The 23,586-nt window shown below is 47.9% G+C and overlaps 1 protein-coding gene across 2 annotated transcripts in view; it reads left to right on the top strand.

The window, feature by feature from the left end:
* The window catches only part of LOC130117826 (mannosyl-oligosaccharide 1,2-alpha-mannosidase IC), a 397,190-nt gene that overhangs the window by 324,421 nt on the left and 49,183 nt on the right, over positions 1–23,586 (top strand). The gene's annotated exons all lie outside the window — the stretch shown is intronic.

The following is a 23,586-nucleotide window of genomic DNA, read 5'->3' as shown; positions in this document are numbered from 1 at the left end:
GAGACTAGACGTACATGGGGGAAATGAGTCACTGAAGGGGGGCTACTGCCGGGGGGTAGATGATGCTTTTATGCCTGGTTGTCGAGTGTGTAGCTTTCCAAAATAACTTTACAGCAGGGTGATTTTTTTCTTTTTTTTTTTGCGTGTATAAATGGGAAGAGTCAGCTGTGATCTTCACGTGCGTCCTGGACCTGACATGTTAGAGGTTTTGCAAGTTGGACGGATCACAACTGGTTGACTTTTCAGCCGACCAGATGATGTGTTTAGTCTGGCTCATATCTGACAGGCAGGAGGAGGAGAGGATGGAGACGTCGGTGGAAGAAACGGACCACTAATATCTGTAGTATGCTCAACATGATGGTACAGCTCTGCTGTTTGTTTTTTTTTGAACGATGAAATCAGTGTTGAACTTCCCCTCGAGGCACATGCACACATCCCTTTGCTGCTCACTCTCATTGTAAACATTTAATTTATGTAATCCTCTGCATCTCTGTTGGCCTCTCCTGTGCGATGTTCACCTTTCTTTTTTATTTATTTATTTATTTTTTGGATTTTGCCATACTGTTGATCCCTGTAGGGAAATTGTGCTCTGCATGTAAGCCATCCTAGCTGTGTAGCTAGGAGCAGTGGGCAGCCGCCGTGCAGCACCCGGGGACCAATTCCAGTTCTTCCTGTCATGCCTCGGTCAGGGGCACAGACAGGAGTATTAACTCTAACGTCCATCCATTATCCAAACCGCTTATCCTGCTCTCGGGGTCACGGAGATGCTGGAGCCTATCCCAGCAGTCATTGGGCAGCAGGCAGGGAGACACCCTGGACAGACCGCCAGGCCATCCCAGGGCCCACACACACATACACGTTCACACCTAGGGACACATGCATGGTTTTTTTGTGAGGGGGGGGGGATTTCCCTCCATTTTTCTCCCCAATTGCACCTGGTCAATCACCCCACTCTTCCAAGCCGTCCCGGTCGCTGCTCCACCCCTCTGCTGATCCGGGGAGGGCTGCAGACTACCACATGCCTCCTCCCATACATGTGGAGTCGCCAGCTGCTTCTTCTCACCTGACAGTGAGGAGTTTCTCCAGGGGGATGTAGCACGTGGGAGGGTCACGCTATTCCTCCCAGTTCCCCCTCTTCCCCTGAACAGGTGCCCTGACCGGCCAGAGGACACATACCCACATCTGGCTTGCCACCCGCAGACACAGCCAGTTGTTTCTGTAGGGACACCTGACCGAGCCGGGGGTAACATGGGGATTCGAACCGGCGGTCCCTGTGTTGGTAGGCAACAGAGTAGACCACTAAGCTACCCAGCCACCCTAACATGCATGTCTTTTTAATGTCCAAAGGAATTGAATCAGGTGCAACTGGACTTGGTATATATCCGTGAAAACGTGTCGCCTCTCATCCAAGAGGCTTCATCAGTTTGTGCCTTTCTGACTAGACCGAGCTAGTCTGACTAGCTAGACTAGACTAGACTGACTTGGTCTAGTCAGAAAGGCACGAACTGAGGAAGCCTCTTGGATGAGAGGCGAAACGTCTTCACGGATATATACCAAGTCCAGTTGTACTCGATTCAGTTCCTTTGGATAACCATGACGACCTGGATTAAGGAGAACATTCATAGACGTCTTTTTGATGGTGGGGGAAACCGGAGCACCCGGAGAAAACCCACCACAGACACGGGGAGATATGCAAACTCCGCACAGAGGACGGCCTGGGATGACCCCCAAGGTTGGACAACCCTGGGGTTCGAACCCAGGACCATCTTTCTATGAGGCAACAGCGTTAACCACTGCACCACCCTGCCGCCCATTTTTGGGGATCTGTTGTAGTATGAGTATTTATAGTTAAGCAGCATCTCTTTCATGTAGGAGGAAGTGTGGACTCTTGCTTCTCATGGGAGCCAGCTGTGAAAGCACTGTTTGCTGCAAGTAGAAGAAGCCCGACCGTCGTGCCGCACAGCCCGTTTCTTTACACGTTTGTTTTGCACAACAGCAACAGACGGCATCGAGAACAGTGTCAAATTTGATTTGTCTGTCATCACTGTGTGTTTTGTTGCTGATGGCAATCCGCTGACAGGATTAAAAAGTATGAAAGTCTAATAAATGTAATCCGTCACCCGTGTCATCTTAGACTGTCTGAGCCGTTACCCTGAACCGGCGGTCTCACACACCTTTTTTTTTTTTTTCACACTGACTTTCAACCAAGACCCCTCGGATTTCCTGGAGTTTCTCAGGGGACTTGCTGTCCGCCGAGTGTCTGGGTGGTGGCAGTGTTAGTGGAGACACCTGTTAATTCTCTTTGTCTGGTTGAGTCAGCGGCGAGGTGCCTCCTGTCCTCTTACTGGGCCTGGGGGACAAGCACACTCCCTAATGAGAAGTGTATCTGACAACTCCACAAACCGCCTCTACCCCTGTTCTTCCTGTCATTCCTCCACCCCATCCTGTTCTCGCTCCTGAGAAATGACAAGCGGCGCAGGCTGGGCGCCAGGCAGGTTTGAGGCTGAATTATTGATAGGTCAGTGGGTCCGTGTGGTCTGTCAGGCGCTGGCCGTGCATGACGTACATCATTGCACAAAAAGAGGTGGAGAGCGTGACTGGTGACGGGGAGGGGTTTTTGTTCCTGTGAAGGAAGCGGGAGCGGTTGGACGTGTCAGCCCAGCCTTGGCACCCGGTGAATTCAAGTGGAACAGCCCCGTGACCTCTGAAGGTATACAAGAGGGCCAAAATGGCACAGAGCTAGCAGAGTGTGATTTAGTTTGGGGGTTAGCTGGGCTAGAGGCTCCCCAACCCTTCACCCAGTTCTTTGCACACAGTTCTCATGCGCTTCCTAAAAGTGTAAAAAACAAACAGGGAAACTTTTCTGCCCCGGTGCACCTCCCATTCCTCCCGTTCAAGGGAACGATCACAATTTCCAAAATTATATATAAATACGTCATAGGGGTAACACACAGCTACAGTTTGATGTTACCTTAACATCTGTCTTCTATTATTGACCGTTTAATGTACGATCAGGTGACCGTCCATCTGGTTAACGAGGGAGGACGTTGCTTTGGCTGTTTTGGGTTAAAGGCTTTGTGTCGGCCCGAATCACAGTTACAATGCCACAAGTTTTACATTAACATGTCACTTACATTACATTATCTAAAAGCAGGTAAATACAATAAATGACATTGTATGACACAAAATAAACGGATTATGATGACGAAGACCTTAGCAACTTTTGATAAAATGAGAGAAACGTAAAGGGAATCAAACACAATTTTCATGTTTATCTCGATATTTATGTTGTAGGGATAACCCTGCAATTAGCAGTCATAATCCTGAGCAGTCGTGTGTGCCCCTGAAACGGCACCAAAACTGGGTGGAAAAGGGCATCCGGGTAGCGTAGCGGTCTATTCCGTTGCCTACCAACTCGGGGATTGCTGGTTCGAATCCCCGTGTTATCTCCGGCTTGGCTGGCCGTCCCTACAGACACTGTCGGCCGTGTCTGTGGGTGGGAAGCCGGATGCGAGTATGTGTCCTGGTCGCTGCACTAGTGCCGCCTCTGGTCGGTTGGGGCGCCTGTTTGGGGGGGAGGGGGAACTGGGGGGAACAGCGTGATTCTCCCACGTGCTACATCTCTCTGGGGAAACTCCTCATTGTCAGGTGAAAAGAAGTGGCTGGTGACTCCACATGTATGGGAGGAGGCATGTGGTAGTGTGCAGCCCTCCCCAGATCAGCAGAGGGGGTGGAGCAGAGACCGGGACGGCTCAGAAGAGTGGGGTACTTGGGCAGGTACAATTGGGGGGAAGGGGGGGGGGTAAAAAAAAACTGCGGAAAAGTGTCACCCAGTGACAACATCAGTGAACACTATGACCCTTACTTCCAGGTTTGCCGCTATGTTTAGCGGATGCCGTCGAAAAAATCCTACGTTGTTTAAGAAAATGCAAACAATGCTACATGCAGGTGTTGGAGTGAAACCTACCAAATGTGTAGAAAAACGCCGATTCTCTGGCGAACACTTTGCTGTACAGTTTCATCAGTATTTCAGAGAAACAGAAGACTGCTCAGTGTTATTCCTGTTAATGCAGGGTTACACCACAGCACGAGTGGAGGGGTCATGTTTAAAATAGGTTTCCCATACTGCAGTAACATTGTGCACAACCATCCTTTTTAGTTTCTCTGGACTTCCAAGATGGATGTTTTAGCGTACTGCTCTACTGTAAGACGCTGAAGCTGGCCAGGGAAAAAAGTCTCATAATGCCCTCTTATAATGTCTTAAAATATTTACTAGCATCAATCATCCGTACCAGCTGTCCTCTCCAACCCTGGCGATAGGAAGTGTTTTTTACTTGATTGGGTGTAACCACACAGAGAAGCGATATAATGACGTATTAATTAGGCTTCGGGGATCATTAAGAGATGAGTTGACTTCCATTTTCAGAAGATGAAGGCACCAAGCGGGGAGCGCCTGCGTCGACTCAGTAATTGGATTGTGAAATGGGAGAAAATGGCAACCGTGATGGCCACTGCCTGATACCAACAACAGACACTTTGAATTAGTGTAGACGCTGTACTCCGTTAGTTCTGAGTTGGACAAAGTCATGCTGTCAGCAAAACTGGACAAATGAAGCACTTTGGTGTGTATTAAATAGAAGTCTGCCAATGCCGTTCAGATTTACACAGCCGCAGTGCTGTTATTTACAGCAGATCATGTGCAGATTTCCCTGATTCCTGAGGCAGTGAGAAGTGCATGTGTACAAGCATCGGTTAAGTGAAAATACCCTTTTCTGTGAAAACAGCCATCTTTGAAACCATGTTGTGTACAGTTTTCTAGTGTTCCTAGATATGAAATGCAAATGAGAAAGTGTGTCAGAACCTGAACCCTGAATACACTTTCAGACCTCTGCAAAAGATCCAGAACGAGGCGGAGCGTCTTGTCTTCAACCAGCCCAAAACAGCACGTGTCACGCTGCTGTTGACTTCCCTCCCCTGGCTCCCAGTTGCTGCCTGCATCACAATCCTAACCTTGATGCTCGCTTACAGAACAGCAACTGAAACGGCTCCCGCCTCCCTGAACTCCCTCGTTCAGGTCTACACTCAGTCCTGCTCGCTACGCTCAACCAGTGAACTTCCACTGCAACGGGGCCCTGAGTGACTAGCTAGACTCTCCTCTTCTGTAGCTCCCCGGTGGGGGAACGCATTACCAAACTCCATTCAATCCGCTGAGTCCCTCTCCATCTTTAAGAAGAAGCTAAATACCCCGCTCTTTCTCCCAACACCTCCACGCGTGTTGATTTTTTTATTATTATTTTTTTGCTTCTATGCACCTTTGTCTTTGTGCACTGCCTGTTGACACCTATGTTCTATTGGACTTGAACCTAGTTTTTTGGCACTTGTGTTGTTGTGTCCTGACTGGATCCTCGCTTGTGTTGTATTAACTCTGACATGATGATTCTCCATTGGGAAACCTACGGGTTGAGTTTTGTCGGTCTAGAACTTGGTGCTCGGCAGCGTTGACAAGACGGCGCTGGAGTGAAACCCTGTTTGAAGGGAGGCTTTGCCAACAAACAGCAGACTGTGAAACTGTATTAACTGTTTTGTCTGTCAGAATAAGGGCTTCCTCTGAGGTACATTTTATTTTGTTTTTTTGGAATATTCCCCCTTTCTCCCCAGTTATACCTGGCCAATTACCCCACCCTTCTGAGCCGTCCCGGTCTCTGCTCCACCCCCTCTGCTGATCCGGGGAGGGCTGCAGACTACCACGTGCCTCCTCCCATACATGTGGAGTCACCGGCCGCTTCTTTTCACCTGACAGTGAGGAGTTTCACCAGGGAGACGTAGGGTGTGGGAGCATCGCGCTGATCCCCTCAGTTCTCTCTCCCCCCTGAACAGGCGCTCCTGACCGACCAGAGGAGGTGCTAGTGAAGCGACCAGACCCGGCCAATGTCTGTAGGGATGCCCGACCAAGCCAGAGGTAACACGGGGATTCGAACCAGTGATCCCCGTGTTGGTAGGCAACGGAATAGACCGCTATGCTACCCGGACGCCCTCCGTTTTCATTATGAGCAGAACGTTGAAGAACTGATGAACGTCGTAATGATTTAATCTAATAAAGAGTTTCTCTTTTCAGCAGGGCCGTAACTGAGTGGTTGGTTGGTCTTCATTGTTTTGTGTTGGTTTTTTACCAGTGATTGTTTTCGGAGAAATCTTCATACCAAATTAATTTGATCTCCTCCTTCAGAAGACTCTTATGTGCCCGTACACTCTCCGGCGACGCTCCCTGCATAAACTATGCACGGTGCTTTTCCTTTATGCCACGGTAAGCTGGCGGCGTGGGACGCCATGTTGCTTTAAGAGACACTAATGAGGACACACCTGTCTCTTTGTGGGCTCTTAGTAAGAGCGACATGGAAACACACTAATGGGACGTGGTTGCCCTGTGAATAGAATGAAAGAGAATCAAATGCAGTATGAGACTGATGACATCCCACTCTAGGAAGTCATTTTACACGACTTTCCAAGAGCGGTTTCTATTACTGGTGCTTTGACATACATGTACACTTGGCAGCTGTTGCCCACAGGAAGTCTTATCAATCAGTATTAAGCATCACTCGACCAACAGCCCCTAATGCCCCTTTTCCACTGCATGCTACCGGCTGGACTCTACTCTATTGGACTCCGCTGGCTTCACTTTGTGGGATGTGGCTTTCCACTGCAGATAGTACCCCTCACAGCGAGGCCCCGCTGGTCGTTTGTGTTGTGTTGACTAGTTTTCCCTCCCTTGTCTACCAGCGCCCCACACCAGTGGTTCACTTTCAAAAAACTCAACAAGACCAACTCTAAATGTGTGTTCACATGAACAATATTAGTGTAACTACGAGATTCACTGACAACACACAATGTTTTCCATAGATTATCAACTATAATACACGTTTCATAAGACTCGCCTTGGCATTTCCTGGTCATAAACACAGCTGTTCAATTTCTCTCTGACCAATCAGTGGTCAGATTTTATTTATATTTAAATAAGTAATCCAGTGAATCAAGTGAATTCTTTATGAGACAGTACAAACTGGATTATTTTGCTCTATATTTGTTGAGCACTTTCCCTACCATTGGCTTTCTTTTAACAGTTATTTAAATAAATATAAATAACATTTGTCTATGTTTTATTAATTTTTACTTATATTTAAATATTTTTATTATTTATTTTATAAGATTATATTTATATTTAACTAACTATAAATATACATATATTTATAATTAGATTTTATGTATTTATCGTGATGTTTTAATGTCACCTTTTAGTATGGGCTCGGCTCACTTGGAACCTCGACGGAGGTGGTACCAAAAATAGTACCTGGTACCAGGTACTATCCCCAACGGAAAACCAAAAAAAGGGAGTAGTTGAGTGGAGCCGGTACCCTGCGGGGGAAAGGATAAATGGACTGTGTGTCTTTCAGCTGGTTCATGAACAAACCCCCCAAACTTCAAGCACTGATGTGCTCTCTCACCAGCCAAAAAACAAGACAGCTCAGCTAAAAATATGCCATGCAGGCATTAGTGCTTGCCAATATGCAAAGTATTATCATGATAATGGCAGTGAATTTTGCACTATCTGTATGAATTACAGGATCTGCTTTGATATGCAAAACTATTACGTGGAAGAATCCAAATGAGCTCCATCGCTTTGAACTGTTTGGTAATGTCAAGTAGAATATCAAAACCAACAGTACTTTTCAGAGAAACCCCTGATAATGTTTCATACCTACTTATGTGAGAAACTGTAGGTAATAGGTTATCATTAATATATCAAAAATGTGTATTACAATATGATAGTATCCAAATGTCATCTCTGTAATACCACTTAAAGTAATAAATGGTGAATTTGAATTATAGCCCAGCCCTACTCAGTAAAAACACAATTTTATAACCTAAATTTACAATTTTCCATGACCTCAATAATATTTCCAGGACATCTGAACAATCTGTCATTTTCCATGGGTTTTCCATGACTGGAACACTCATCCATACATTTCTCGGTTTTCTGGGATGGTAAAACGGTAAATGGACTGCATTTATATGGACTTTATTTTTTTTATTTTTTTCCCGTTTTCCTCCCTAATTGTATCCGGCCAATTACCCTCCTCTTCCGAGCCATCCCGATTTCCGCTCCACCTGCTCTGCCGATCTGGGGAGGGCTGCAGACTAACTACCACATGCCTCCTCCGAATCGGAGTACTTTATTCATCCCTGAGGGGAAATGGGTATACATGTGGAGTCGCCGGCTGCTTCTTTTCACCTGACAGTGACGAGATGTAGCACATGGGAGGGTCACGCTATTCCCCCCAGTCCCCCCCCCCAAACAGGCGCCCCAGCCGACCAGAGGAGGCGCTAGTGCAGCAACCAGGAAACATACCCACATCCGACTTCCCATCCGCAGACACGGCCGATTGTGTTTGTAGAGATGCCTGACCAAGCCGGAGGTGACACGGGTATTCGATCCGGCCATCCCTGTGTTGGTAGGCAACGGAACAGCCCGCTACGCTACCCGGATGCTCCCTAGATAGACTTTTCTAGTGTACCGACTACTCAAAGCACTTTACGGTGTATCACTCCCATTCACACACTGATGGTGGAGGCTGTCGTGCAGGTGTCAACCTGCTCATCATCAGAAGCAGTTAGGGGTTCAGCATCTTGCTCAAGGACACTTCAGTATACTTTCAAAAGGAGCGGGGCATCGAACCAGCGACCTTCCGGTTACTAGAATTCCCACTCTACCTCCTGAGCCACGCCGCGCTAAAGGCATGGGAACCCTGAAAATATGTTGTTTGAGATAAAGGTGCCGCCGTAGTCTTCATCGTTGCGTTCTCTCCCAGTTCAGCGCGGTCTGAAATGGGATGTGTGTTGGACAGGTTCCTCTGCCTCGCAACCCATTTTCACCTTGAAACTTTTGCAGTCATTTTACATGCGAGTAGTCCTTCGCTGTGCTCTACCCCTCCGCTCGCTAGCTTAATATTCAAGGCAGGCAGAGAAACCTTGAAGCTTTGTCGCTGTTGTTCCGTCTGAGAATTAGACCCCCTTAACCGGAGTTGAACGCCAGTGCCCCGACTCGCTCAGTATTCCGCTTCGCAGTCAGTTGACACCGGTAGCTTGTGAAATGAAGAATGAAATCCATGTGCAGGAACGGGTCTTCTGCTGTCAGCGCTCAGACGGAGCTGGAAGAGCACAAGTGTCAGACAGCTCATCAGTCCCAGTCGTTGTCGGTCGTGTGTGCCGTCTCACATACAGGTGACTCGTTCTCCCATGAGTTCCAAAAATTACCTCAGCCGCGGGGCGGGGGCGGGGGGGGGGGACACCAGCAGCAGCAGTGGTTGTTGTTATAGAATTGCTGATTTGTTTCAGCTTGTACTCAGCAAATGAGCTTCTTACCACGGCCGCTCGGCTCTCTCAGCCACCAGCAGCTCCCACTTTAATCAATGTTTTAGTGTGTGTGTGTGTGTGTGTGTGTCGGGTGTAAATCTGAAGTTTGATCACGAGCCTTCTTTGAACATCATTACCAGTCGTCTGTGTCACTTCCTGCCAGTAATGAAACCACATGACTCTTGTTTAAACATAAACTAAACTTAAACCAGATTTAAAGCGGCGTACCACACAAACGGTTCCTGGTCGTACATCATCAGTGTTGCCCCCGTGCCTAACGGCAGGGTTAATGGCGCATTAGGCACCACTCAACACCGTTTAGGTACAAATTCAGCTGAGACAGTACAGCCTGGTGTGACCTTGGGAGAGAAGACGGGTGTCCTGGCATGACTGCAGCAACATACACACACTTTGCCTCGACACGAACCTTGTCTTGCTCGCTGTCTTGTCCCCTGGCCCGCCTACAGGTGAACCCTGTCTGCCGGGGCCCTCTTGGTGCCTCTGAGTGACAGGGTGATACAGGGAGGGGTCAAAGTGTGTCAGAGCTCAAGGTCAGCGGAGAAGATAACACGAGGGTGTTTTGCTATTTTGGCTGAGCTGACAGGCTCTGCAGGCTTCTGATAGATGAGCATGGTAGACTGTTGTTTCGTTTCCGGTTTCCTTCTGAAAGAGCGTTGCGGTGAGTTGAGGCGTTCAAGTGCCTGTGTGCGATTGTCAGGGAGTCATTGCTGTTGATTTCCTACCATTGAGTGTTGCTTTTAATGAAGTTGTGTGTGTGTGTGTATATATACATTATATATATATATATATATATATATTATCCAAGCTGCTTATCCCAATCAGGGTCGCAGGAGCCTATCCCAGCAGTCATGGGGCAGCAGGTGGGGAGACACCCTGGACAGGCTGCATGGCCATCACAGGGCCCCCCCCCCCCACACACACACACACACACACACACACACACACACACAAATTCACACCTAGGGACAATTCAGTACGGCTGAGTCACCTGACCTACATGTCTTGGGACTGTGGGAGGAAACCGGAGTCTCCGGAGGAAACCCACACAGATACGGGGAGAACATGCAAACTCCACACAGAGGACGACCCGGGACGACCCCCAAGGTTGGACTACCCCGGGGCTCGAACCCAGGACCTTCTTGTTGAGGCGACCGTGCGAACCGCTAGGCCACCTTGCTGCCCCTATATTTCCTAAGCTAAGTGACATCAACACACTCTCCACAATCGCCATATAAGATTTTGGATTGGGTTTTTACTTTTAGAGAATGGAACCCTGAACTGACGTCAAGCAAACTTTTTTTTTTTTTTTTACGGCAACCATTTGAAGAGAAATAACTACCGCAGTGTCGGGCGGGGTTGTAGGGAGCAAATACATTATGCGTGCAATTTGCGTACTGCGTGGTCTCAGAAACGGAGCACAAAATAAGCGAAATCACAGAAAGAAGATGGGCGCCATCTGAAGCGTACAAGATATACGCCATCAAACAGCGAACATAATGCTGCGGCATTGTCACGTCCCACTCCTTCCTCTTTTCTTCGTCCTATCAAGTCTTCTGCAGCGCTGGTCTCCACCGTTCATACACCTGAAAGAGAAGAGCAAGGAAGATGGCAGCAAACTGACAAAGGTGTACAGGAAGGACTTTGCGTGGCATTTGGAGCCTGATTTTTTGTAATTATTTTTTTAACTCCACAACACACGACTGTGCTGACTGGTTTGTGCTTCTGATGAATTGTGTGGCCTGCTCTCCAGTTAAGCATGTTGCAGTCATGCGAGGCCTTGTTACCTGGCTGTCCCGTCACTCGTGTGAGTGTTTATTGTGTCCGGAGGAGAGGGCAGAGAGAGAAAAGGAAGGTAGTATTTAACTTACCGGGCAAGTCTTACAGTGTTGGTGGAAAATTGATACGGTCTCTTAAGTGTCCTGGATTTGTGATTCGTTCGTATTTGTTCTTTGTTCACAAGCTGGGAGAACCGGCTAGAACACCCGTGAGCTGATCCTGTCTGAGTAGTTGCATTTGTGGGGTGAATTTCAGTTCGTTGCTCTGCCTCCCCTTGATTAGCTCTTTTATTCTTGGGGCGCCACCAGTTCCAAACAGTGCAAAGGCCTGGCACAAATTTGGCCATAGATTAATGACAGGTTGTCTAAACATCACCAGATTTGGTGGATGTTTTTGATTATGTTGGAATCGCCATTTGGGGCTGTATTTAAGAATTGTTGTTGCAACAACCATGGCTGCATTATTGGAATATTGGAGTGGAGCAGAGCAGCAGCAAGCTCCACTCCCGGCTCAAAGCGTTCTGTAGTCCCTCCACTCCCACTCCGCTGCAGGTTTTCTAATTTCCTCTCCGCATCCAATCCTCACTCATGCATAAATATGATAAAATGTTCAAAATATTTGGCCCTGTGGCGGCCTGTCCAGCATGTCTCCCACCTGCTGCCCAGTGACTGCTGGGATAGGCTCCGGCATCCTCGCGACCCTGAGAGCAGGATAAGCGGTTTGGATAATGGATGGATGGATGGATGGAATTTATCTTTATCTATTTTTCTATTCTGTATCCCCCCTCAATTGTACTTGGCCAACTACCCCTCTCTTCTGAGTCGTCCTGGTCGTTGCTCCACCCCCTCTGCTGATGTGGGAAGGGCTGCAGACTACCACATGCCTCCTCCAATACATGTGGAGTCGCCCCCCAGTCCCCCCCCCCCGAACAGGCACCCCGACCAACCAGAGGAGGCGCCACTGCAGCGACCAGGACACATACCCACATCTGGCTTCCCATCTGCAGACACGGCCAATTGTGTCTAGGGATGCCCGACCAAGCCGGGGATAATGTGGAGATTCAAACTGGCGATCCCTGTGTTGGTAGGCAACACAATAGACCGCTACACTACCCGGACGCCCCTTATTCTGTATTTTCTATTCATGCCTGTATGTAAAGCACTTTGAATTGCCTTTGTGTATGAATTGTGCGATACAAGTAGCTTTGCCTCGTCTTTCCTTGGCTTGTGTTTGTACAGAAAAGCGGTTTCCTCTGACGTGGGTGAGGCATGTGAGATGGGATGATGTGCAAAAATGTACCTTCTTCTTTTGCCACCCTTTTTCTAGAGATCTGGGTGTGACTTTGATAGATTGCCTCTACAAATAACCTGGTAAATGTTACAAGATAAGCCACAGCACAGATTGTAAAAATCCTTTCAAACTATAAAGACCTGAAATACATTCATACTCGGACGCTCCCCCAGCTGCATTTCCCCGGTTCCGTGAAGGACGGATTGAGAAGTTTGACCGGTAACTGAAACGGGCAGGCCATAGAGAACTTCAGTGAGATCTCCCTTCACCGCACCCTGATGGTATTTGTCAGAGAGATGACTTCATGCCAGCTACACGTCTCCAGTGGTTAAGAACTGATAGAAAAAAACCATTCAGAGCCAGTCTCCGATCCGTGAGGCGGCAGGGAATCCCTAGTGAAAGGGCTGAAAGTTAGCTGTCTCCCGTCACGGCTGATCAATGGTGCTATCCGTGGCTTGTTACCCTTTTTCTACCCCTGTCATCCTTCCCGGGTGTGGGGTGGGGAACGCAAAAGGTGACGGACACGCGCAATCTCGAGATCCGGCGGCGGCTCGCACGCAGGCCTGTGTGATCTACGCTGGAAGGGCAGACGGCGTGCACAACTGGAGAAACTTTACAGCGGCTCTCCAAGAAGACCCCTCGCGTGGCTGAGGAGTCTCAGACTGACTCTAAAGGAGTGGGCTGCAGTCGAAAAGCGTGAAGTTGGATTTATGAGTAAGGCCTGCGGTTTAACTCATGCTGCTGTGTGAGACATCATGAACCGGCTGCCAGCCAAACGGCTTCCACTGTCATTAAAAGACAAGTAACTGGTGAGCAAGGCAACAGAAGAGCTGCAGAATAGTCATTGTTTACATGTTTTATTGTGCTACGCACATGCATGAATCTCTGGGTTTTGTTTGGGGGGGGGGTTCCCTTTTTCTCCTGTTTGTATCCAGCCAATTACCCCACTCTTCTGCTGATCCGGGGAGGGCTGCAGACTACCACATGCCTCCTCTGATACTGTGGGGTCACCAGCTGCTTCTTTTCACCTGACGGTGAGGAGTTTCACCTGGGGGACGTAGCGCATGGGCGGATAACACTATTCCCCCCAGTTCCCCCTCCCCCACCGAACTGGCACCCCGACCGACCAGAGGAGGCGCTAGTGCAGTGATGAGGACACATACCTACATCCGGCTTCCCACTTGCAGACACGGCCAATTGTATCTGTAGGGACGCCCGACCAAGCCGGAGGTAACACGGGTACTCGAACCGGTGATCCCCATGTTGGTAGGCAATGGAACCTACCGCCACGCCACCTGGACGCTGTGAATCTGGCTTTTTAATTTGAATGGTGTGTGTGTGTTTGTGTGTGTGTTCACTCGCACATTACTTTGCCTTTGAGCTGTGTGTGTGTGTTTGTGTGTTTATGCTTATAAGCTTCTGGGTTGCATGATCCATGGTGGCAGCCAAAAGGACTGATGAGTGATGAGACCAGGCAGAGGGTCATTAGTCATGCCTTTGATAAGAGAGAGGGCTGGCAGATTGGAGACAGTCTGATAAACACACACGCACACACACACAGTCTACTCACTGTCCTGTCGGCCACAGCTTTAGCTGTGTACTGTAGATACTCAGAGTTAATGTGTGAGTTTGTGTAACTCTACACTCGTTTTCTCTTGGACAAACATGTGTACATGTTTGTCCAATGCTTCTTGGCAATAAATCTTATACCGTTGGAAAGCCTGTTTATTTGCCTTTTAAACGAGGCCACATTTGTAAGGAACATGCATTTGTGGGATGAGCAGCAGAGCTGAGTATGTGGGTTTCATCCATGAAAAATTTGCCAACTCTTCTCTGCCAATGCCACACAGCTTATTTTGCTGTTGCTATTGACTCTTGTTTTGAGCTTCTGCTACCCCAGGTGCTGACAATCGGCTGCCTGATATAAGATTTACTGCCAAGAAGCATCGTTACACCAAAGACATAATGTACCAAACACACATTTCCTTACTTTTTCTGCTAAGTTTATATAAGTATGATATATTTTAATTAGTTAATAACTACAATTACAACATTATATAACAATAAAAACTAACAGCAAAAAATGAAAACAAAAATCTCTACTTAAAATTTTATTCAACATTACATGTAGAACACATAAGGCCATAAAGTTCTTCTTTTTTTTTTTGTAAATACTGAAGACGGTCATAAAAACCTGGCTCTGTGAAAAGAGCTTGTCATCTGGCTGATGGCAGGCTTGTCTTTGACGGCTTCTTTTCTCCGAAGAGCAAACGTCATGTCAGTCTCCTCTTAACGAGGGATCCGTTTGGTTGCAGTCATCGTCCTCTCTGGTTATTTAGGTAGGAAGTTTATTTCCTCTTTCCTTAGCTTCATGTGTCTTTGTTGGAAGAGTCGCCATTTGTAATGTACCTTCCGTGTTTACCACCGTTGACGGTGACATCAAGTCGACCCAGGTGGCACATTTTGTTTCTATAATTACACATCTGGAAGGTCACGCTGTTCTTCCGTCCATTCCAGCTAGATGATGACCCTGATACTTGAAGACACGGGTGTGTTTTTAATAAGGCTTTTGAAACGGCTTCAAAATATTCCTTTGTTAGGTATGTTTTAAATGCATCCATGGTCTTAGCCAGTTTGTCAAGGATATCATGTTTCAGCTCTTCTGTCACTTTGAGATAGGTTTCATCCCTGAAATACAACACATTGCCTTGACAAAGTCTATACAGGAACACTTCATTTGTCATTTCACTTCATGCACTTGTGTACATGGAATGAAACGAAATGCCGTTTCCCCCAGCCCACAGCAGTACAACACAAAGACAAAAACACATCCAACAACTACGAGAACACACGTACCCAAACTAACACACATACCCAAAGTAACACATATATCCAAACTATACAAAAAATCACTGTCCAAGGGAACGAACACTAGCCAGGATGACTGTCGGAAACGCCGGTCTGCGTGGGTTAGCAGTTAGCTTAGCCTGCCCCGCTTACTCATCCTGTCAGACTGCCCTCGGCGTTTCCTCCTTGGGCGCAGCTCCAGGTAGGGTCCGTGGTCCCCAGGCCCATCAAACAAAGCAGACCAAGTTCTCCCAGCCAATCCAGCGCCAGCTCTCCCAGCCAGACACCCTCAACACACCTCCTTGCACTCCTCACGACGACATGAAAAACACCACAGACAATGCCAGGTGAGGCCATCGCCAGACTGCCCTCGGTGTTATTGGAACTGCCGGTCTGCATGGGCTAGCAGTTAGCTTAGCCTGCCCCCCGCTCCCAATGCCAGCTGTCCTAGCCGTCAAACGAAGACAAAACTTAGACGTGGACAAAGACACTACATGGATGGCACTGGGTAAGGCCGCTGCAAACGCGAACTTGCGCAGCCATCTTCCCACACTGGAAGTGGAACACAAACAAAAGATACTCAGCATCTTTATCAACAACATAGTCAAAACTGTACTCAACAGCAACAAAAAAAATGTGGGAATGTCATACTTCTGGCCACTGAAACCTTCAGTCCAGAGAGGAGTTGGACAGGATCTCGGTATCTGCCTGGCTGCTTGTGCCAGTACCTAATTCAGTTCGTGCAGTGATTGGGTACAAGCTCAATCATAGGGATGATTTTGACGGTTGGCTTCTCTGGGAGCTTGGAGAGATCTAAGGTTACACAGTTTGTTGTTAAATTCAGGATCTTGGTATTGTAAGGCAAAGCTGTAGTTTGTTTGGTGTGAGCCTTTGAGTCAGCCAATCAAACCTTCAAGTGTTTGTCATCGTCATCTTTCTTATATGTCCCAAGAGACAATAACCCTCATGGTTAATTTCTGTTGCACAGCCATCTGGGGAAAATATGATTGGTATTTAGCAAATAAGATAGCGTCTCAGTGTTGCCATCAGTTCTACTTGTACCCTGTATGCTGTCCTTGTACCTGTATGCTCTACTTGTACCCTGTATGCTGATAAGGGGAAGACATCATTCAACTCTGACATCTTAACCACACACATAGTGGGGACATCACTTCAGAGAAGGTGATAAGATCTCAAACACTCACAGTACCATACTGTCAGTTTGTGGCAGACAAACAGCATTTCTATGTTAGCTGTCACAATCTTTTCAATCTGGGCACATTCAGGGAGACCTGAGCATGAGCCAGTAGAGAGAGAGTATCATGCCTGGATGACACTTGAGTCCATCTACACAAACAGATTATGCATGAAGAACTGACCCTGACTTTGTAATGTATTGAGCAATTACTCTGTGAGCAGTCTGACCAGTTTCTGAAGGGAAACAGGCCAGCCAAACTGGGGTAACTTTTGTCATCTCAACTGCTGGTCTGAAAAATGAGCTACAGTCAAGATGGTAACTGACAGCTTTCTGGTGTTTGGGAGCAAGTGTCGTGGCAAGAGTTTTGAAACTTTGGGCATTTCGAATTGCCTTTTAAAAGAATTTATGCAACCAAGATGCATTGCTTTGGGGTTTGAAAGCAACCAAGACATGGTCCAAACACTGCATCTTGGTGGCTTTCCATCTCCAAAACTCACTGCGAAAAATGGATCAACCCAAGGATTGGGTCCCCTGGCACAAACAGAGCAATACAGCGTATGCTGTTAAGTGCTGGGGGGGTTGCCATGAATGTACATCAGAGAAACCCAACAGACTCTGGTGAAGAGGATGGTACAACACAGAAAAGCTAACTTGTCAGGCCAGGACTCCACATCCAGAAAGGGCCAGTGTGGGTGAAGGTTTTTGTTCCAACCAAACAGTTACATACCTGTGTCTCCTAATCAAGTTCCTCAGCAAAGACTCTACTGGTTGATTAGTGGGATCAGGTGTGTAACTGCTTGGTTGAAACAAAAACCTTCAGCCACCCTGACCCTTTTTGGATAAGACTGCTCACCCCTGGTCTACACCCATCTACAGGCCAGTGTCCACTCTTTCAAGGATGAGGAGGTGCACATCTTTGATAGGGAGGATCACTGGTTTGAATGGGGAGTCAAAGAGGCCATCGCTGAACCGAGGGGGCCTAAGAGTACATCTGTCACCATCTCACAATGCTGTTATTTCAGCTATTCCCAAATCCTCTGTGAATAGTACACATGGCCATTGTAACTGTAATTAATAGTCACGGCAATTTATATATGAAAGTGATCGCTGGATTTGGTTGTGACACAACTGTGCTGGATTCGGTCGTTATGCAGCTGTGCTGTTTATAAGGGTGGGTTACCTGCAGTCAGCTGAGACTGACGAAGTCACTTAGATGAGTGATGAAACATTTCTCCCTACGCGTTATGTCCAGATGAACCGATTCAACTTACTGGCATTTCCTTACCTGGATTATCGAGCAAGCATTAAGACAGATAATTTGGAAATGTGATTTGAAAAATTACCTGTCATCATTTCCAATTCTTTTGTATTTATTACGCAGTCCGTGGTCATTGTGGTAGTGATGTTTGTGGTGCCTATAGTGCCTTTGTGAGGTTGCAAACATCCCCTAGGAGTCGTTTGAACACATGCGTCAGTGGCTCATAGGTAGTTGAGGTTTTGAAAATGACTTTGTGGTAAAATTGCTTCTTGTGCCACTTCCTGAGCATGCAAGTTTCTGTTTGGGAAAAAAAAATGTACATGCTTAGGCATTTGTGAGTTGTGTGTGAGTACACACACCTATGTATATCGGTATGTCGTTGACCTGTTTGTTTGGTACGCCCCCTACGGTTCAATTCGCACACGTGAACTACAGTATTACGATATACCTACCATTTTCCTGTAATTGCTAAAACTTGCTTATTGCAGTGCAGACTACATTACATGCACATTGTACATTCAGATCCACAGAAGAAGTCTGGAGGCTGTCAGAATTCCCCTGGAGCCTGTCAGCGCTTCGTATGCAAATACGGGCTGGAGAAGAGCGGGGAAACCACATAAATATTCTGTCAGCTCCACCGGGACAGTGGTGAGCGCCAGCAAGATAAGAAAGCAAACTTGAAGAGGCACCGCTTTCTTTAAAATGCACTGTGAAGGGCCTGTGGGTAGCGTGGTGGTCTATTCCGTTGCCTACCAATACAGGGATCGCCAGTTCAAATTCCCGTGTTACTCCGGCTTGGTTGGGTGTCCCTACAGAAACAATTCGCCGTGTCTGCGGGTGGGAAGCTGGATGTGGGTAGGTGTCATGGTTGCTGCAGTAGCGCCTCCTCTGGTCGGTCGGGACGTCTATTCGGGGGGGGGGGGGGGTAACTGGGGGGAATAGCGTGATCCTCCCACGTGTTTCATGCCCCTGTTGAAACTCCTCACTGTCAGGTGAAAAGAAGCGGCTGGGGACTCCACATGTATGGGAGGAGGCATGTGGTAGTCTGCAGCCCTCCTCGGATCAGCAGAGGGGGGGTGGAGCAGAGACCGGGATGGCTGGGAAGAGTGGGGTAATTGGCCGGATACAATATTGAGGAGAAAAGGGGGGGGGGTCCCTTATGTGGGAACATTTTGTATTCGGTGTTCAAAACGATGATGTGGGTAAGATGACTGTCAACAAAGTACAGTCTGCAAGCGTTGCAGCAATAAAAGTCTTATTTAATGTAGTTGCTTCACCACTTTGGTTTACTCGAGTGCAAACACATCTAACATGATGTGTCATTTATGTTGCCGTCACCCGGCTGGAGCCCTTTCAGGTGGAGCAAGGACAGTGCACTCGTTAGCAAGAACACAACAATCTCTCGCCGCTGCCCTCCAACAACAATGAGCGATAAATTCAGAAATGCAAAGAAATAACAAAAGCAGTGGGAGTGTTCACAGCCCAAGAGTTGCAGCTGTTTCCTGTGGTTACTGACTCTGGGTTTCATCGCCTGAAAAAGCAAATAAATAAATAACCGTGTTATAATGTCCCGTCCCTCACACATTTCACCGGCAAAGTAATTACCGAACTATATGAAAGATTAATTCACTCATTGTCCAAGCCGCTTATCCCAGTCGGGGTGGCGGGGATGCTGGAGCCTATCCCAGCAGTCATTGGGCAGCAGGCGGGGAGACACCCTGGACAGGCCGCCTCGCCATCACAGTGTATGAAACATCACAGAGAGAAATTGAAAATGAATTGACACAGACACCCTATCTTCAGCCTCAACATAAAACAGAGGCTGTCTCAGCCTGATGGTGCACTTCCTGCACTTTTTTACTTTTAATATCGCTTATACAAACATGGACCTTTTTATTGAAAATGTAAAAGGCAAAACACCTACAGGTTGTCAAAGATAAGAAGAACTTTTTTCTCTCTTTCCCTTTTTCTCCCCAATTGTACCTGGCCAATCACCCCGCTCTTCCGAGCCGTCCTGGTTGCTGCTTCACCCCCTCTGCTGATCCGGGGAGGGCTGCAGACTACCACATGCCTCTACCGATACATGTGGAGTCACCGGCTGCCTCTTTTCACCTGACAGTGAGGGGTTTCACCAGGGGGACGTACGTGGGACGATAACGTGATTCAGCCCAGTTCCCTCTCCCCCTGACCGACCAGAGGCAGCGCTAGTGTAGCAACCAGGACACATACCCACATCTGGCTTCCCACCTGCAGACATGGCCAATTGTGTCTGTAGGGATGGCCGACCAAGCCGAAGGTAACACGGGGATTCAAACCAGCGATCCCCATGTTGGTAGGCAATGGAATAGACCGCCACGCTACCCGGATGCCCAAGAAGCACTTTTAATTTTGATGTTTTTTCTCCCCTTGACTTCACACAGTAGAGACAGAAACCCGGCCTAGACAGTCATGCTGCCGTTTTTCTGAATGGAAAGTTTTATTTGTCTGTAGGCAAAATAAAGACGTCATTGGTTAAAGGGTAATGTGCTTTTATTTTATTTTAAAATATAAAGATACCAAAACCGTACCATTACCATGGCCCAAAAACCGTGATACATACTGAACCATGAGCCCACTGTTCCACTGCATCCCTAATTTATTTATATATACACAACCCCAATGACGTACTACATTTCAGACTTGCCAAGACGCCGCATGATTCGGAGTTGTCCGGGTGGCGCGGCGGTCTATTCTGTTGCCTGCCAGCACGGGGATCGCTGGTTCGAATCCCCGTGTTACCTCCGGCTCGGTCGGGCGTCCCTACAGACACAATTGACCGTGTCTGCGGGTGGGAAGCCAGATGTGGGTATATGTCCTGGTCACTGCACTAGCGCCTCCTCTGGTCGGCCGGGGCACCTGTATGGGGGGGAGGGGGAACTGGGGGGAATAGCGTGATCCTCCCACGTGCTATGTCCCCCTGGTGAATCTCCTCACTGTCGGGTGAAAAGAAGCGGCTGGTGACTCCACATGTATGGGAGGAGATGTGTGGTAGTCTGAAGCCCTCCCCGGATCAGCAGAGGGGGTGGAGCAGCGACCGAGACGGCTCGGAAGAGTGGGGTAATGGACCTATCGCTCAGTCCTGCCCCTCGAACGCAGATGAGCCAAAGGCAGTGTAGTACCAAATGTACACGGGAGCTGAGTCGGACATGTAGAACTAACGACTCCGTTAAGCAGCATCCGAGTTGCATGAGAAGTCGTGGTTTTTCTGATGTTTTATGGATGTAAGTTGAACAAAAATGGTGAAACGATGTGCATGGGGTACATGCAACACTGATACGAGATATCCTGAGAGGGTAGGCAGTGGGGTATATGTTATCCCATTTCCCAAAGTAAAACTAGAAAGGTAAATTAATTGATCTTACCTTGCGGTGCACGAACAGTGCTGGTCCTGGATGATGCTACCTGCAGTGGTGATGGCCGTGAGACGAGGCTTTTCCCTCTTGCATTGTGATCTGTAAACTCTCGCCTCCAATTTAAGCTTGTCACTCCCCATATCTAGTTTTAAATGTTGTGCATATTCCTCCATAGCATAGTGAAGTCCTTTTTGATGGCTTCTAGATGAAATCAGGTCCTTCTGTCTCCAGACGTTACGCATAGCCTCTTGGGATATAGTTTTGACACCAATAGCTGCCATTGTAACTCTTTAGTCAGCTCGGGTAGCTTGTCCCAGTTAGCAACAGTAACTAAGGGGGGTGGGACTGAGGGATAGGTCCATGGGCTGGATGCAATTAAGGAGAAAAAGAGCCAAAAAAAAAAAAGACACCGCATGGTACACCACTACACCATGCATGACACAGCAACACACATTGCGACACACCATGATCCACCAAGACATACCATGTCACACACCAAGACACACAATGACACACCATGATCCACCAAGACATACCATGTCACACACCATGATCTACCAAGACATACCATGTCACACACCATGATCTACCAAGACATACCATGTCACACACCATGATCCACCAAGACATACCATGTCACACACCATGATCTACCAAGACATACCATGTCACACACCATGATCCACCAAGACATACCATGTCACACACCATGATCTACCAAGACATACCATGTCACACACCATGATCTACCAAGACATACCATGTCACACACCATGATCCACCAAGACATACCATGTCACTCATAATGACACACCGTGATCCACCAAGACATACCATGTCACTCATAATGACACACCATGATCCACCAAGACATACCATGTCACACACCATGATCCACCTTCTTGTTTTACTGCTTTATTCAAACCAAGAGTAAAGATAACTCAGGACAGTCCTAACAAGACTACTGATATTAATGTTGCTAGTTGATGCTGGAGGCCTCTCTCTCTGTCTCTGTATGTCTTTTTCTGTCTCTCTCTGTCTCTTACTCTCTCTGTCTCTCTCTCTGTCGCTCTCTCTGTCTCTCTCTCTCTCTCTCTGTCGCTCTCTCTCTGTCTGTCTGTCTCTCTCTATCTGGCATGTATTTATCTCGCAGCACCTTCTCTTCCTGTTTCTTAGTCTGCTTGCTGAGTCAAACTCTCAAGCATCACAATCACCCCTCTCTCCTGTTCATGATCTGTGTCTGTCTCTCCTAGACTGTCTCATTCCTTTTCCAGTACTTGGTCTCAGTCTCCTCTGTCACTTTCTATTCTGTCGTCTATCTCGTGTCTCCAAGGCTTTCTGTCTCTCACACCAAGCTTGCGTCACCTCCTCCCCGTACTCTGTCTGCTCTTAATGTCTCTCCAGACGTCTTTTTCTCCAGTCTCTACTTCTCTATCTCTTTTTCAGTATTGTCATTTTTTACCCAACTCGTCGTCTTTTTCCTCTGAGTCCGGGAGGCACTCCTCACAGAGGTATACTTTTTAAAGTATATCAAAATCCCCCCCCCCCCCAAAAAAAGGGGCTGCACGGAGTTGCAGTGGTTAGTGGTGTCGCCTCACAGCAAGAAGGTCCTGGGTTTGAACCCTGGGGTTGTCCAATCTTGGGGGTCGTCCCAGGTCGTCGTCTGTGTGGAGTTTGCATGTTTTCCCTGTGTCTGTGTGGGTTTCCTCCGGGTGCTCCGGTTTCCTCCACCATCAGAAAGACATGCATGTTAGGGTTAATACTGCTGTCTGTGCCCCTGACCGAGGCAGGGCAAGACCAATTGGAGTTGGTTCCTGGGTGCTGCATGACGGCTGCCCCCTGCTGCTAGCTACACAGCTAGGATGGGTTACATGCAGAGTGTAATCTCCTTACAGGGATCATGAAAGTATATCAGAATCATGTGGGTCCGCGGTGGTGTAGCAGTCTAGGCATCGGCTTTGTGTCGATGCAGTTGCCTGCTGGGGACCGGGGTTTGTGCCTTGGTCTCGTCAGATCCGACTATGGCCAGACTCGATGAAGCAGCAATAACTGGTAACGCTGTCTTCGGGAGGGGGGTGGAGTCGGCTTGTGTTCGTCATGAATGCGTTTCTGTGTGTGGGGGGGGGGAAAGTAGTGGTTCGGCCTGGATTCGCCTTGTCACAGAAGTGGCGAGGCGTCTCCTTCGAGACTGCCGGCCAGAGAGATGCAGTTGGCGAACGCATGCAGTACGAGGGTGGGTGTTTGAAGTAAAATAGGGAGCGATTGGTCACTAAATTGGGCGAAAAATGGAAAAATCTTAAATAAAATTATAGAAAAAAAATCATGCTGGTTGATGGTTCGGCTTGGAAATGATGCATTCCCCATTCCGCCAGCCTGGGCCAGAAGGAGGTCGGCCA

The sequence above is a fragment of the Lampris incognitus genome, chromosome 9 (assembly GCF_029633865.1).
Source record: "Lampris incognitus isolate fLamInc1 chromosome 9, fLamInc1.hap2, whole genome shotgun sequence".
NCBI lineage: Eukaryota > Metazoa > Chordata > Actinopteri > Lampriformes > Lampridae > Lampris > Lampris incognitus.
Note: the sequence above shows the minus strand (reverse complement) of the source record. Positions and strands in the feature narration are given on the sequence as shown.